The sequence below is a fragment of the Streptopelia decaocto genome (genome assembly GCF_964273445.1).
Source record: "Streptopelia decaocto genome assembly, chromosome: 4".
In the NCBI taxonomy this organism is placed as follows: Eukaryota; Metazoa; Chordata; class Aves; order Columbiformes; family Columbidae; genus Streptopelia; species Streptopelia decaocto.
In genome coordinates, this window is record NC_138658.1 from 11490399 (window position 1) to 11508313 (window position 17915).

Consider the following 17915-nt stretch of genomic DNA (forward strand, 5'->3'; position numbering starts at 1 on the left):
CGGAGAAGAGTTTGCCGCCATACTATTTAAACTTGCCATACTGGGTGGCTTTTCCCCTATTGGGAACAGGCTCTTGGCCACACTAAACTTTTGAACCACACTTAGGAATTGTTTGGGAGAACATTCATTGGCACAAGGTAGGACTGCGCAATGCTCTGAGTATTCAACACCACCAAGGATCGAGTGCCAGTGTCCAGGAATGTTCCCTGGGTGCATCAGCCTAGAGGTAGCCTGATTGTGCAAGTCCCACTGCAATGAACAAATCTCTCTGCCAAAAAACAATTCCTTAGCCACAAAGGAAGATGTCTTGTTAAGACTGGGAATTCAGATTCTCTATTGACTTCAATGGGGTTTAGCACCTGCATTTATTTTGTGTGAGATAATTAATATGGCACTTGAAATGAATCCTGTAACTAGAGGAAAGACTAGCTTTGGGTAAATAATGCTGAGGAACTTCAGAGGCCAATATTTGTATTAATTTTTTTAGACAAAGAGATGGCTCTGAAGTGAGAGAATAAAGGTTTCTTTAGTTATATGTCTGGAAAGATCAACAAATACATATTTTTAATTTTTCAGTGGTGCTTCTAAAAGCTCATTTTTGTTTAAGGAATACAGCTGAAATGGAAAAATCACATAAGCACAGCTTTACACAAACATAGATCACAGGTACATAAATATTTTAGAAAATGTGTTTATAACATCATCTACATTTTATCACATGACACCCCTATTGTTCCAAAAGAGAAAGAGTCTAAAGGGTAAGACAAAAAGGCAGAAAAGTGGTGAGAGTAAATATATCGTTTTAAATGTCTAGAAGTCTTTGTTTCCAAAGTTTTTTAAGCTTCATTTTTATTTAAATTAAGGTACCCATTGCAGCAGTGGAGAGCGAACTCAAAAATTCATTTAACTGTTTTCACTAAAAGTGTGGTGGATTAAGAAAATATATCTGCTCTTTCCCAATCTATACAAAATACCCTGTGATTATACTATGTAGAAAAGAAGTAAGCTACTTCTGAGTAGATCCATGAATATAAGGTTTTTTTTAAAACATTTGCACCGTAAACCTCTTCTGACATGAAAAGCCAGGGTTCATGGCTTATGCTGCCTGCAGTGTTGAGGATAAAATTGATATCAGCTATAACAGTCATCAGAAAGAGTTTGTATTTTAAGCCTATACAGTTATGGTCTGAAACTATGCTTATCGGTATCACTTATGACATTCCTACTTCACATACGTTGACCAGACTCATAAAAAGTATGTATTCATATCTCATTTTACTTAGTTGAGCTAATAAGCCAAATTACCCTAATATGTAAGTCCCTAACTGGCAGCACTGAAGTAATTTCAGAAGTACTTCATACAGTAGATGATCTGAAATTCATTCTTGAATCCAGCAGGCCACAGTCTCTGTGATGTTGATTTCTGATGGCATGCTATTTGCTGGTCTGGTATAAGGTATGTTTGCATGAATTCGGTAATAGAAATGACATATGGTCTTTCTCCCAATTTCAACAAAAAGTTGCAGCCGATTGTTTTCTAGTTATTGTGTAACAGAGATTATGGGTCAGTACGAGGAAATGAACAATTCATGCTGTTACTTTATTACTGTCCAGAAACATTTTGTTTATACCTAATCTTGTACTTCAGATGTATATTTATTTTAGCTGCATACTCACATCTTAGATGCCTTAGATATATCAGCATGTCTTGGCTGCTTTCCCCCCTGCATAACCCATACAAATAATAATTGTGGAAATAAAATATTATTCTATTGTCTCAGAGTATTTCTGTGTTAATTAATGTAATATGTAATATTGTCTCAATCAGAAGCATGAAAAACCCACTGGAGGTGGAATTCTGATCCCAGTGAAAACAAACAAGGGGTTTGGCACTGACCTCTGTGCAGACAGTTTCATCATTCGTGGCATTTATCACACTTCAAATGTGTATTTGTAATTGAAATTGAAATGTATGCCACTACCAAAGCTACTATGCGTTCAGCATAAGAAGGATGTTTAAGATTGTAGAGCTGGACCTAACTACATAAGCAGTCCATTTTGCATGGTACATATGACAAAGTGCAAATAACCCTAATATGCCTCAGACATCTCTGGGAAACTGCATGGAAATGTAGGGGGAAAAATGAGCACATATCTACTAAGATTTTCTAAAAATTATTTTCAGAGCAGTCATGAATAACCTGCATTCTGCTTCAGTTGTTAGATGGCCTTACTAACCAGCACAAAATATGCCAGGCCATCCCTAAAACAACAGGATAAAATATATTTCTTAAAATATAGTAAGACTGTGGAACATAAAATCCTATGTATGTTAGCTTAGAATTTCTCAGTGTGGGTTCTATAAATTACTATTAGTCTAGACAGAAATACCAGAAGATCCCCACAGGGCTGACAAGCCATGCAGTGCTGGCTCCTTCGTTATTCCCATAGGCTACATACTGTTCAAAAACAAATAAAGTGCTCTAAATTATTTATAAATAACATGCTTGCCACAGAGCTGTTACGTAATTGAGTGTGAAAATATAGATTAAAAAGTTATAGCGTGCAGTCAACATACTGATATAGTTTAAGAAACAAAAATTTAATATAAAAGACATATTAAGATGAAATTAAAAAGCAACTGAAAGAGCAAAATTCTTTCAAGGAAATAATACATTATGATAAACAGTCTGCAGGCTAAGTGTTCAGAGTAAGTAAAACTACTATAGAGCTCTAACCCTTCCTTCTAAAAAAGTTAGCATGGTTTAAGAGTAAAGGAGACTCAGAAAATAAAAAGACAATGAAAAACAAGGAAACGGTGATTAGACTATCTAAGCACAAATAAAGGAAGTTACGACAGAGGTCTCTATGAATGGTATGGAGAAGATGAGGAGGGAACAATAACACAGGAACAAACTGACTCTTAATAAAATGATAGGGAAACAAATTTAAAATTAACAGAATAAATACTTTTTCAAAAAGTGCCTTGAAATGTGGAACCTGCTGCTATAGGATGTTGTGGGTCAAAAACTATTAATAACTTCAAAACAGGATTAAATAAATTAATAGTGGTAACTATGCCTATTATGGACAATGGCTACTATACGAGCTGAATCTGGGACCTATTACTGGAAAGCAGAAAGCTGTATGAGAAAGTTCACCCCAAATTTAGCCAATTTCTTTCTAGAAATATCTTCTACAGTGTGCTGTCAAAGACTGATAATATACTAGAAGGATCCAGAAGTCCTAGCTGTCTCATGAAAATCATATGTTAAACTACTATGACAATTCTAGCAAGTGTCACTTGTACAGATGTTTATTAATTTACATCAAAACACCCATTATGGGATCAGTTAGAGGAAAGCCAATTTCCACATGGGAACGAGAACACTTAAAATGTAAGTTAGAACCAGACAGAGCCAGTGTTAACTTAAAACCTCCTACATAGAGCACAGGCACTGCAGGGAACACAAAAGCCTGACCTCAGCTACACCTTTGGCAAGACTCCTGATCCTGTGCAGTGAGACCTCACCCTCCCTGTGTCCACACTCACCATGTTCCACATGTCAACTACACATCAGCTCACAGTATATCAAGGTAAGTTTTTCAGTAAGTATGATTATTATACAAAGTTTGAGGAAAATAGATAAAAGAGAAAGGAATGTTTCACTTTACTAGTCAGAACACAAGAAGAGTCTTGGGGAAAAAGAAGCCTGAAAAATCCAAGCTTTGTTACCCAGGTCCATCACAGACTGGTTTTGGACACAACATATACAATTTGTTCTTATTAATAAAATAGAAACACTAATGCACGTTGGTGGGTTTTGTTTTGGTTTTTTGCTTGTTTGTGTTTATTGTTTTGTTTGGTTGGGGTTTGTTTGTTTGTTTGTTTTCATTTTAAACAAGACATTTCATGGTAAAAAAAAAATAAAGTAAAAAATAGTGTACAAGAGTATATGCATAATATTCCAGGCTATCGCGCATAACAAATATATGAATTATTACTGGTAGAATAACATTCTGCTTTCGTTTTATTTGAAATAACAAATTCCATTCTACAGGGGACAGATTTTCACTGATCAAAGTAAAGTATCAACAAATTAGTATTTGGAATGTTTTTAAATAGAAAGACATAATTTTAGTTTTTAAAAAGCCCAAATAACTTCTTTCTTATTATATTTGGATGAAACTAGATGAATTTTAAAATGTTATATTTTCAGATGGAAATTGTATTTCCTGTGAACAGACTTTTTGTCCAAAACACCTGGCCTAGTATTTGCTATACTTCCCTACTTCAGAGAGACATTTTCAGACAATACTAAATAACACTTCCAAGAGGCAGAGGATTTATAAATCACTATAAGAGTAAAAATAGGACTGAATATGGTGAGCCAACTGTTTTTTCAAAAGCAAATGGAGATTAAAATATTCAGTGGGGTTTGTACAAAGAACAGCCTGAACTTTGCCAGTTCAGAGCTGGCTGTACTCATTAATGCAGGAATGCCCTCAGGCTGCTTTGTGTGGAAGGTATAACTTAGAACTGGATTTCTCTGTAGTTCTGATGGACATCTGGACAGTCATCTTCAAAAAAAAAAAGTTTCAAATCTTCTTCTCATAACATGACACGATTCTTCTGCAAGAAAATAGATCAGGAGCAGGAAAAGAGTGGAGAAGCATTTAAAAGGACAGTGTAAGGATTGAGATCTTAAGTGGCATGGAGAGCAGCAGGCTAAGAATTCCCACAGTGGAAACGCCAGCAGCCATGCAGTAGTCTAGACAGTAGCATTCGACTTCCTTTTCCTTTGTAAAACTCCTCTGTAGAGCCAAGTTACTCAAGCTGGGCAAAATATTAACTTTAAACAGTAGTTACTGTAGTCATTACACTCAAGATTACTGAAAGATGACTACGCAAGATAACTACAAATGACTATAAACAAACATTTGAGGCATGACAGGCTCTTCCTAGGTTGGCCTACCATATGTCAACAAGCCAAGCAATGCTTAATTCTGGCAGCTGAATTCTAGCAATATGTCATTCCACAGGTTCGTAATGAGAATATTTTGACTATTTGCTGGCAAGGAAAAAAATCAAAAGAACATGCTGTTCAAATAGGAAGAAGAGAAAGCTGATGAGTTACAGCAAGATTTACTGAACTAAAATGGGGTTTGTAGTGATACATTTCATTAATGCATGGTTTGTGAAAAGAAAGTGACACTACATACAGCTCAAAATAAAAACAAAAATGTCTTCATGTATTTAATGATACTACTCTACCATTCATTCAGTTATGTCCTATAAAATAGGCACAGAGAAAGGAAAATGTGGCAATCAGAAGCACAGTGGGAAGAAAATGGTAAAGCAGACCTGCAACTCTGCAGTTCCATGAGATGAAGACAGGATTTATCCCAACCCTGCTGGTTCTCTTCTAAGGAAAGAGAAACCACCAGCAGCACACTGTTCAGCACAGTGCTTCTATCACTTGCAGCACTGCGGAGAAATCTAACAATTGTCTCTACCCCCTGTATCAGCCTGGTTTAGACTAAGGTTGCTTTAAACTACTATATATGAGACAGTTTAGCCCTAAGTGTGCTTTAACTACACCTTAATGAAACACAGGACAAAACAAGTTCCATTCTACAGTATGTCCCTTGCACATTATAGATCATTGTATCATATAACAATCAGATTTTCTCTTAGCAATGTAGAGAACCTTTGACAGTTAAAAAACCTTCCCTTACTTTCCACTCTAAATTTATTCATACCCAGCTTATAGTAATTTCTTAACAAAAGCTTTTTTTTTTTTCCTTTAAATTAAAACAAGCTTCCTTTCCTGTCATATTTGCTTCAATTAGTATATTCAAAAACTGTGAGTTCTTTTACACTTGGCTAAACTGAATAATCCAAGTTCTTTCAGTCTGTTGTCCACTCCTCCCTTTTAGTAAGGATTTTTTTAAACTGTATACTTATTTATTTTACAGCTTTTCTCAGTTCAATTTCTTGCATGTGGCTTTCCAGATCTGTTCTCAGTTTTAGAGATGAAGTTTCACCAGCCACATGTACTGCACATGGTATTCGTACTCCCTTATCTGTAAAAGAAATTCAGGGCTAAATTTACATTTTCTACAGTAACATCAAATCAGTAGCTCACAACTGCCCTTTCTTTGGCTTATACATCCATTTTTCTCATATTCTCTTATCTACTATATGACAAGCTCTGAGCCTTTCTTATTAGTCCCAAGCCCCTGACCTTGTATTTTATATTATTCTAATCTATCCCATTTTATTTTTCTGCTCTTCAAGGTCATCCAATTATTCTGGTACACCACCACCCTACACAAACTGTTTCTCACCCTTGTGATGTCAACAAATTTAATTAGCAAGTTCTAGTTTTTGTGCCAAGATCACTAATGGAGATATTAAACAATATCAGCTTCAATGTAAATTTTTGGACAGAGCTCTAAGAACCTTCCCTTGCCATTCAGCATAACATATTGCCATCTTTCCCTCTGAGGTATTTCTTTGCCCATCTGACAATTAATTTACTAATTCCCCTCTTCTTCAGCTTAACAATTTCATTCATCTAGAAAAGGAGTTACTGTATTACAGAAAGAAAGTAAGCAAGGTTGGCATGATCTATGAAAAAGATGTTTTATCCTACTTACTTCCATTTCCTTGATTTTTTTTATTCTCCTCCAGATTTTTTTTTAATCTGTACAAGGAGAAGCTAAAAAGCGTTCAGACTCTACAAAAAGCCAAGCTACCTTACTGTCCATGTCCTCTCCATGTTACAGAAAACTAATCATTTGTTAACTTCAGCTTTGAGTCTCCCAAAGAAAACCTTCACTCGACTCCAAAAGCAAGTCGTTTCTACTCCTCCATTGCTTGTCCAGAAAAATAGTACTGACATGGCTTTACAAGAGAATTAATATCCAGGGACTAAAATAAAAGTTTTTACTAAAGGTTAAAATTGATGTGGCTTTAAATTCATCTGACAGCTTAAAAAACCACATTCCCATAGATTCCTCCACAATTTAAGCAGACCATACTATGGAGGCATTTGAACTAGCTAGCTCTGGAAACAGAAAAAAGCAGGGATGTCTCAGCATGATAATATTCACAAAGTCATCATTTTCTCTGAATACTGGGTTTTAAATTTTGTACAGATTTAACTCATATATATATATAAATTTTACATGTGTAAAGTAATTTACTAGTTTTCAAATGAATACTACCTTCTGTGCACAGAAGTAGGGCTAAACATTTTATATTACACTACAGACCACATATAACTTCAGAAAGGATTAAAATAAATTAAAATAAAAAAGGATAAGCTAAATCCTGAAATGCAATAAACACTGAGAACACTTAACACACCATCTGGTTTGGGTTTGGTTGTTGGTGTGGCGTGTTTTTGTTTGTTTGTTTGTTTTTAAATCAGCCTATTCTATAACACAACCTTGTTAAATTTTGCTTAGGTATAGACTGAGGTGTGGACTCAATTCATTGATTTTAAATGTTCAATTTCTCAGGACAAAATCAGGTTTATAAATACTTGTGAACATTTTTGTATTCTATTATCGGAGAAATTTCATGTATTTTCAAGTTTTAATGAGACAGACTACATATTTTGTAATGTTAACCACCATATTATTCCTAATTTTTGTAGTCATTGAATACTGCTCTTTTGTCTTAGTTTTACTTAATGTTGTGTTTCACCCAAAAAGCTCAATTTAGCCACATGTGAATTCAAGGAATGAGCTTTTTGAGGGAGCCTCTCTCTCATTCTTTTATCTTTCTGTTGCAAACATTCATTCTTACTGGCTTATATCCTAAGAGAAAACAATAAACCAGACCTGCAAATTTGAAAGGATTGTGCAAGACTGATGCAACACAAACAAAGATCATAATTAAAACTTCATGTTTTCAAGAGCATGAGCACACAGTTTCAAAAAAGTTCCTGATATATACTGCATGCATTTAATTTTCTGATCTTTCTACTTTTCCAGGATTTTAAGAACTAACTTTAAAAACGGAACAGCCTAAAATTGGAGAGGATTTCAGTTGCATTGTTGTTCCGCAGAACTAGACTATTGGACTGGAAACTGGATTATCCAAGAGGAAAAAAAATCACTTGCCAGATTTACGCAATCCCTAGCTTTTTTCCCTTGTTCCTAAAGAATGAACACAATAATGCACACACAGATCTTGTTCCAGGCCCATTATCATCAAAAGGTCTGGAGAAGAATGAAAACCAATGTTTCTTATTCTCAGGGTGAAATTCTAGATGACTTCAATGAAACTGCTTTTGCCACCCCACTGAACATTTCAGCACTTGAAAAACTGCTGGGAAAAAAAAAAAAAAAGTCATGATAGTGTACAATGAATAAATAAGAGCAAAATATAGTGTTTAGTTCAGCATCTAAAGGAAGACTTTAAAAATAGTGGTTATTGTCTATGAAAGTGTGTCTACAGCTGATTGAAAGGAGGCAGGAGAAGAAACTTGAATAGAAATAATTGGAAGTTTAGAATCTCAGCCCACGAGACAGCATGCAGCAGGCTCCTCCCTGGAAGTTTGTAATGCCCCTTTATTTAAACTCTCTTGCGGTCTGCTGTGTTATGTATGACTTTTTTTGCAGTCTAGCTAAAATAAACCAACACTTGTCAACACTCCCATTGCTTCCGAAGCTTAACTTAGAGCTTTTAAGATGAAAAAACAAGTGATGCTTTTTCAGACACGACCAATTTTGTACTTTCATTCACATCTTCTTATATCCTCAATTTCTTTTTTCTTCCTTCTCCTTCTCTTACTGCTACTTTTAACTCTCATTTCATTATTTCATTCTTATTTTTCACCTTTTGTTTTGTCATTACTATTCCATATCCTCCCCCTAAATAGGATTTCTCCTCATTCTGTTCTCAACTCTGTGAGTTTTGCTCTTGCTTAGCCCTTTCTCACAGACTCAGTATGCATGAACAGACATGCAGCAAGTCCATAATCAGAAGCACAGCCAGGAAGGCTATGAAGACAAAATACCTTTCAAATGTAGCGCTCCAGAAAGAATGAAAAAGGAGTGGGAAACTACCTGACTGAGCATCACAGGTTTGTCTGAATGAGTCTTTAAAGAAATGCTCCACTAGCCTGTGTTGAAGAAGAAAATGGATGTGGATGTGCATAGAAATTTTAGACTCTATACAGGATGTGGGAATGACAAAGCAATCAGATGACTAAGCTTAATGACACTGCTTGCTACAGGCTATGTAAGGAAAACTTGCTCCAGCATGTTTAAGAGGAAAGGTTCTAGGTACAGGTACTCATGGTAGGAGAAACTTGAGGACTGGAATATAGCCAGCTAGAGTTACCTACGAAATAATGTATTCTCACTTATCTTACTGCAAGCTGAAGAGACATCTTTTACTTGTTCTGTTCTTGTTTTGGATCTTTTCGTGATAATACAGCTGAGCAAAACCTAGAGAAAAGATCTTGGACTAATATGTTGTTAGGGATTCCTTTCAGCACTCCTAGCAAATGCATATGATTATTATTTTATGTTGCAAGTAATAAAGACAGTATTTTTTTTTTCTGGTTTACTCCTTTATGGCTCTCCTTCCTATCCATCTGTTTTCTTATTATAGCTAATTCTTGTAGCATTCCAAAGAGCACTGAGCTAGCTGTCTAGTGCAAAACCACTGCTCCTGAAGACAACTACAATAGTGTCTTGGCACTTGATATATTTCCTTTTCTCCTCTCCAGGCAGAGAACTTTAAACATATGATCTAATGATACACCAAAGGCTTAGAGAACATGGAAAAATCACATATTCTTAGGTAGTTGGGCAACAGAGCATCTTAAGTATCTTACTCAATCAAACTTTATGCTGCTGCTGTCTGTGCAGATTATGGCCCAGTTTCCCTGATCTCTTTCAAACTGCAGGTTCTTCTAGAAGAATGATTTTCTTCTTTTTCTTCTGAGCAGAGTAGCACAGCCTCAGACACTCTCTTGAGAGCTCAGTAATTACTTCACAAAAACATATTTGCAGTTCCTAGCACTGGCATTTTGCGTACTTTTCAAGTATAACAGGAATGTCCCACCACTGTCTTAAAGTCAATGATAAATGGTACTTGACCACATAAAATTCTTTATGATTGAATGGTAAAACAGACTCAACCATATGAAGCAATAAAATGTGTACTGCTGAACTACATTCATGGAAAATACTTTTAAGATTTAACTAATAAACCATATCTTAAATTCTGCATTAACTTGTGGAAATTTCTGCCTCAGACCCTACACAAAATTTGCTAATTTATTTTCTGAAAAATCCCCCAGTAAGTACAGACACAGTTCCCATTGAGTGTATGAAGTTGATTTCACATGCTTATCAGCTCATAAGGAGAAAGAAAGATCGGTGCAGAAGAACAAGAGTAACAAGAACAAAATCAATTACCTACTCAATAAAACATTATTTAACATTTTTTTTAAAACCCACAGAATTTAGTCTTTTATGCCTTCAATCTGAAAAGATTTGAATTTATTAATCATTTGAACAAGAACAGGATCATAACTGTCCAAAAAGATTGCTGTAAACATGCTCCAAGTGTTAAGTAAGTCAAGTGTTAAGCGTTTCAGTACAGCTACAGGTATCCAAATGTCAGTAGAAACACTGTATATACAAAACGCATGATACAATAACATTATTTCAGAGGAAAGAATGAGAATTTACTTATAGATCAGCCAATGGCAACAGAAGTATAAATTACACTGGAATAGAAAATTTCTAATACAAAAATACACCCTCTTGTGTGCAGCTGTGAAACACAGATTTGCAGCTCATTCATCAATGAAGATATGTACGACGCCTGCAGCTTTCTGAAAAAAATATTGAATGCAATAACTTGTAAATGTTTTGATGTCTCCTGACTATGTTTTTCTTTTGGTACATAACTTTCCATAAATACGTTTTGCCCCGGACTGGACATGTGCAAAACCCCAATGCCTTGCATATGCTGAAGGATCTGGTATGGACTGCCTCCATTCTCCTCCAGCTCAGTGTTTCATGTCACACCCATCTCTGCCATCAACCACCCTGTAACACTGTTCTTTTTTCCATCTGAAAATCCTAATATTGGCCTGTTAGCCTAGAGTAAAACTGAATGGTTGGATTACTGAGTAGAACTGTGCAAGCCTATTTTGCTTTACTCTGGATGCCTTTCCTCCAAGTTTAATACCTCTTCAACTTTCTAGTCGACTCTCCAGTTTAACCATCTATGTTACTAATACTACCAAACTTTACATAAACATCAGTACTAAAACCACATAGACATACTTCTGCATCCCTGCATCATCCATAGCACATATCCTGTACTGACAATAACTACACCAGGATATCATTTGCCCTTGTAGCATTGTTTTGCACTTGCATCACTTACTCTAATTTTAAAATTCTTCTTTTAGCTCATTTAGGGCTTCCTGTGCCACACCTGTGCCATTCTCTGTCTGAACTGTGTGGAAGACTCTATTAAGATTCACTGGTAGAGAACCTTAAAATATATCATAATTAAAGCTCACAGACTATGCTTAGCCTGAGAAAAAAGGAACAGAAGAAAGCAGTATAAATCCCAAGGGACTGATGGTTGTAAATACTAAAATATTAGAAATGAAAAACAAATTTGTGCTGAAGAAAGGGCAGAGGCAAACAAGATAGCAGAGTACACGGAAAAGCAAAAATATCAAAACGAGGTCATAATCAGAATGAGGTCATAATCCTACTTTGGCATTCACAGATGCCTTTGCTTGACTACGTTTGCAAAGAAGTAATGCAGGAATCAAGGACTACACTGATACTAACCAAAATGTTAAGCAGAACATTTTAAATAAATATACAATAGCCAGATGAACTACCACAGAACTGGATTTTTGATGGTAATGTTAACGCACTCTTAGCATGTTTTTATCTTAAAATTTCTAGTGACAACTAGAAAGATTACCTATCAATGAACAGCTAAGAAATAACTACACACACAAAAAAACCCCACCAAATCAAAAACATGCTCATTGTGCCAATATACTATATGAATCTTATTACAATGAAGCCAGATATTCAATTCTCTTCAAAAATCACAAAATCTAGGAAAATAAGAGGCAAACAAGTATGGTGTCTGTTAAAAAAAATCCTTATCAATTACTGGCCATAACACCTGAAAGTCTCAAGAAGAAACACTTTATACAAATCCTGTATTAAGTGACTCCAACTTGTGAATATGACTATCCAAATAGCTGGAATGTTTGGCCACATATAACAAAAGCCTGGAAAAATTTAAATAAATTATCCTCAAATAATTTTTGAGGCTTTTTGAAGTAAAAAGTTGGGCACTTCATGAAAAATGTTGATGAGTGTAACTGAAAAAATGGCCTTAGTAGGTGGGCTTCTCACACTAGCAATATAATGGAAGAAACACTACCACAGATAATCTGATCCAAATGTATTTTTTTTTTTTTTTAATGAAAATGGATACAAGAAAAACAAAAGAGTTTACATAGGACAGTGAACTGATTTGATGTAGCGCTTTGTGTCCCACAGAGCAAGTTGTGGAGCGAAATGAGACTGCAATCTGGATGACCTAACGGAGATGCGGGAAGTGAACTTTAAATAATGGAAATTATCTACTATTGCATAAGACACTATTGGAAAAGTGAACATGTTTTCATACACATAAGCACTTTTCCAAACCTGAAAGACCATAAAAAAGGCAACTGGGAGAAGGAAAATATAAAAAGTTGTGTTCGGTACCATGCGTATGCTAAGGACTCATGTTGGGTGTGGTAACGCTTAAAATAACATCAGTGATCTAGAAATGAAACGTGTTAATGAAATCTACACATTTATCCAGGAAGATGATAATAACAGTGAAACACAGAAGGTACTTGAGCAACTAGGAATTTAAGTATTCATCAACATATAATTCCTTCTGCAAATAACAAAAGGAAAACCCCTCCCTCCCCAAAATAATAGACCAGATAAAGATCATAGGGAACACAACTCTGGGGCAATGACAAGCAGTTGATATACAATATAGGATCTTTCTGGGCAATACAGAACTCAAATGCAAAGTAGTTTTGAGATGTATGTACACTTGGCTAGGGTTTGGCTTAAAAGCTACCCTGGTGCCATTAGCATCCGCACGCCTGGGCTGTTTTCACAGGCATCTTAAGTAAAGCCAATGTGCGTAGACACACATCCTGAAATGAGCACTGGAAAACAATTGCTGGAAAAACAACCACTGCCTCCTTCATTTTAACGGGTCATTAACTCGAGAACCCAGTGGTTTGGAACAGCCCCAGCAGAGGCTTCCTGGGCTGTAGCTGGACAACTCCCAGAGCTGCTCCCAGTTACCTGGCGTGCAGCCACAGCGGCTTTCACACCTGGGACAACCGCACCCTCAGTCAGCGTCAGAACGGGGAGGCGGCAGGTTGCGGCAGCCCCTTACCTGCCCACGGCCCCGTCCCACCGTTTAAGGGCCGGTAACGCTCCGCGGCCCTCGAGCGCGGGCGCGCGGCCCTCCCTCAACCGCCAACCGCCCGCCACGCGCGCGCGGGCAGCCACGGCTGCGCAGGAACCGGGACACGCGCGCGCTCCCCCCCACCCCCGCCCCGCTCGTGACTTCGCGCGAGCAGCGGCGCGCGGCCCCGCGAAGGCCTCGAGCCGCCACCCAGCCACCAAGGGCGCCGCCAAAGCCGGGGCGAGGGCGGAGAGAACGGGCAAGGCGCCACGGCACCCACTGCGCATGCGCAGCCCCAGCAGCCTGCTGACAGACCGGAACGCGCCCACCTACCGGGCTTTCTTCGGGCAGGGCGGGAGGCGGCACTGTGATTGGCTCAGCCCTTCCAATCGCCTCCCAGCGCTTCTCCCCCTCCGGCTGCCCTCCCTCAGTGCCCCCTCCCTCTTCCTGGCATCCGGGCTACCGTCGGGCGCACCCCCGCGGCTCCCCGCCCTGGCCATTCTGCTGTTCCATTGCGCAGGCTCGCGGCCGATGGGTGGGAGGGGGAACGAGGAGCGCGCGCGAGAGGCCTCCCCCTCCTCCCAGCCGGGACTGGCCCGCGCGCGCGCACACACGTGCCCGCGCTCGCACCGCCCCGGAGCGCGAGACTCAGGGAGAGGAGGGGCGGGAGCAAAAGTTGCTGTGAGGGCGGGGTCGCGCCCGGAGTCGCCGCCGGGAGGGGGCGAGAGAGGAGCTGCGTGCGGGAGCCGCTGGGGACGGGAGGTGAGCGGGGGCGCCGGCGGGGGTCGGGCAGGATCGTGTCCGCGGCGGGGCGGGAGGCGAGGCAGCGGCCCCGGGGCGGCGGGGGGAAGGCAAGTGCGGTCCTGAGCTGGGGCAGGGGGAGCGGGGTCCGCCTCCGCTCAGCCGCGGGACGGGGCGAGGTGGCCGGGATCCACCGGCGGCGTCAGGACCCTGCAGACCGTTCACCTGCTGCCGCCGCGTCTGGCGGCGCGCGGGGGTCCCGTCCCGCCGAGGGGCGGCCGCCGCGCACTCGGCCGTTGGGGCCGTAACCGTCGCCTCCTCACGGCGTCGTGTCGCGCCGGTGAGCGGCCGCCCCGCGCCACCGCCCGCCCGGGGCGCCAGCGGCCCCTGCCCGGGGAGCGCGCCGAGCCGCGGAGGGGCCCGGCGCGGATGCGCTGCCGCGGTGGGCGGCGCCGGGGTTAAATCGCTCCTGAGGACGGCGTGGGTGACGGTCAACAACAGCTCGCGGGGAGCGCTGCCCGGGACGGTGAGCGGTGTGCGGAGGGGCAGGCTGCCGCTGACACGGTTTTCGGGTCGAGACGCTGCAAGCTCGTACGTTGGCTTTGTAAGAGCCAGAATGTAAAGTTAATGTTTAACGCCGTAGTCACATGCCCATTAGCGAGTTTTTCAGGAGTGTTTTCAAAGACTGTTTAGAACAGGAAATGCCAGTACAGGTAGTATGGAGCTGTTTGAAATTTAATCAGGTTACAGTGTTTGGAGGCTGTGTTATTTGCTGTATTCGGACAGATTGAGTTTCAGGGGCACGTAGGTAGATGTATGCAAATTGCCTGCTTAGCATCTCATCCAGGTTTAAGCTTATCCCTTACTTGGATTTTCGATGCAAATATTTTAAAATCAGCTTTTCAGAGGAAATATGACTTGTTCTCTCCACATGTATTTTTCCTTTCCTAAAATAAGTGTGGGTTTTATATATCTCTACTTACTGCTTATTTTGCACATACAAAAAATCCCCTCTTGATTAACTTTGAAGCTTCTAGGATTATTTTAGCAGCAAAAACTTAATCATGTGGATAGTATTGTGTCTGACTGATGATACAGTATCCTCTTCCCCCTCTAGGCAATGGAAATTAACTTTATTTTTAACTCTTCTGTTCTGGTAGAAGGAAAGGGGGGTTTTAGGTATAAAAATAGTGAGAGTTTATGTTGTAATCTGAATAATCTGAAATTAGCATAATCAAATGATACGAAACCCTTTCTTCTCGTAACAAATTGTTGCAAAGTAAGGTGTGTTTTTTTAAAAAATATCAAATTACTTGTATAAAAAGTTGCTATTCTGGACCAGGGGAATGTTGACAATAAAAACACCTAAAGTATGTACTTGACTTTCCTATCAAAACTTGATAGTGCAGAATCTTTTTTCAGTCATACAGTGGGCGTGATGTACTACTGACAGAATTGTTTGGGTGTGAGACCCATGGGACTTCAGGGTCAGGGTATTAGCACTATCATGTGTTTCAGTTATGTTGCTTTCCAAGATCTCAGTAGCAACACTTTGTCTTTTTTTCCTTGGTTAATGCCTCTTGATACAGTACAAGAGTTTAGTCACTTGAGGAACATCCTGGTGGGAATGAAACCCATTCAGAGAGTTCTTCAAAAATGTCCTCATTGTTCCAGCAAACAAGTTTGAGTTTGTTAGGGCCAGGTTAAATGATGATGTATTGAAGCTGTAACAGGGAAATGAAGTGTATCAAAGTTTTAGATGTGTGGACTGAGTGAAGTAGCTAGCTTTGTAGGGATTTTTTTGTGAATAAATAGATGAAGTTTAAGGATTCAGAACATTCTTTGTCAAGCCTACAAAATATGGGTGGGTTTAGAGATGAAGTTATATGACTGTTCCTTTTGACTCAGTTACATGTTTTTTCCTGGTAACATAAGAAATCAGAAAGCTCTTTTGGAAGGAACAAAAGTCGGTGTTTTACGCTTCTGTAAATTATCAGTCATCAACACAGAAAACTGAAAGGCGAGGTTACAGTTTGGACAGGCAGTTAATCCAGGATAAAAAGGCAACTTTGAGGATTATGATAGTAAAGATACCTTCTGTCTTCAGGAAAGAGTACATGGTAATCTTTGAACAAAACACTAACTAAAGGAGCAGCAAGATGGGGAAAACAAAATCTTATTGTCTGTAGTTTTGTTTATCAGTGAGGAAAATCAGGAATTGTATTCCTGAGATTTCATTGCGTTCGGATTGGTTTCAGATCTTCTTGACAGGTCTTGTACTTATGTATACTGATATTTAAATCAGTAGGAAAAAATACTCATATGACAAAATGGCAAGGTAACTTGCTCCTTTAGAGTATTTGCGTCCCAAACTTCTTATAGCTGAAACTTTTTGCTGCCTTTTCTTTCCTGCTGCTTGTATCCTTCTTGTCCATCAGAATTCATTAATCTAAGACTTTATGTGCACGATGATTCACTGTAAGTGCTGGCCTGTGTCATGGGTTGGGAATTTGTATTCTTCAAAATCTTTACTCAGAGCTCATTGTGGCTATTTCTAAAGTTGGTTCCTGGTTGTAACAGTCCAGAGATGCTGAACGTTGAACCTGTTGTTTTGGTTCTGATGCAAACAGGGAAGTTTTTATTGGAACAGCTTAAAGAAAAAATTGTATACTTTTACAAAAGTCATCTGGGATAGCATCTACATTTCTGGTTCTCCCATCTTGGAAGGATACAAAGAATTGTGATGTACAGGAGCAGTGGTTGGGCATATGAGTGACAGTTAAATGGATAAGGACTGCAGAAGAGACAATAGAGGTCTTTAAAACAGAAAAACGCTGGTTTCAAAATCTTCAGAGACTGATTGGAAGAATTTCTAGAACAGATAACCATCGTACACCACTTTTGTCTCTTGAGGACTTCTTCAGTCAGTGACTGAACGCAAAAAGAATGTGTCAGGCCAAATACCACTGGCTGGTATACTTGCAGATGGCCTGCAAAATCAGGGCAAATGGTCACTGCTGGAAATGTGACTTTTTTGGTTTTGTACTTCAGTATTGTTCTTGTTTCATGTTTTGTGTATTGCAAGTAAGTGCTATTAATAAAGTGGGGTTTTTTAATCCATCTGATGTTTCAAATAGTGAGAATTGTAAAGAGATTGATTTGAGAGCTTTTGAAGTGAATAGTATCCTTTTCAAAGGCATAGATGCTGACTACTAAAAGCATTAAGTGTATTGTACGGCAAATGAGATCTGTTGACATATATGGTTCAACACAATGGTAAAGGTGGAAGAGGATAGGACTTGTGCAAAAAATTATGAGTCAGCCCCACTGGGATGCATATAAGAGTTTATTAATTTTAAATTTCAGTCTTTTTCACATTTTAAAGCAACTTCACTGTTGGCTTTTTTTTTTTTTTTCCCCCAAATGTGGGGCAAAATCACTGCAACCTCCAATTTTGTCACAGTACAAATCAGATATTTATTTTATTGGCAAAAATTGGCAATTTTAAATGACAAGATTTTGAGCTGTGGAAAACACTCCAATTTTCACAGTTGCAGGGCTTGAATATTCAACAAATTTCATTCTGTTGAGGAGAAGAAAGTGATTACAGTCCTAATAATGTTGTCTCGCTGCAGAAAACTCTAGTGGCTTCCCATCATCAGTTAATTTCCTTGCA

General features: G+C 39.1%; 1 protein-coding gene across 2 annotated transcripts in view; it reads left to right on the plus strand.

The window, feature by feature from the left end:
• The first annotated feature begins 14209 nt into the window (after positions 1 to 14209).
• The window catches only part of USP53 (ubiquitin specific peptidase 53), a 32909-nt gene continuing 29203 nt past the window's right edge, over positions 14210 to 17915 (plus strand). Inside the window, exon 1 of one of the 2 annotated variants that reach the window (XM_082051109.1) lies at positions 14210 to 14260. The gene's annotated coding sequence lies outside the window, so the exon portion shown is untranslated. The remainder of the gene's footprint in view (positions 14261 to 17915) is intronic. The other variant, XM_082051108.1, reaches the window with a different exon arrangement.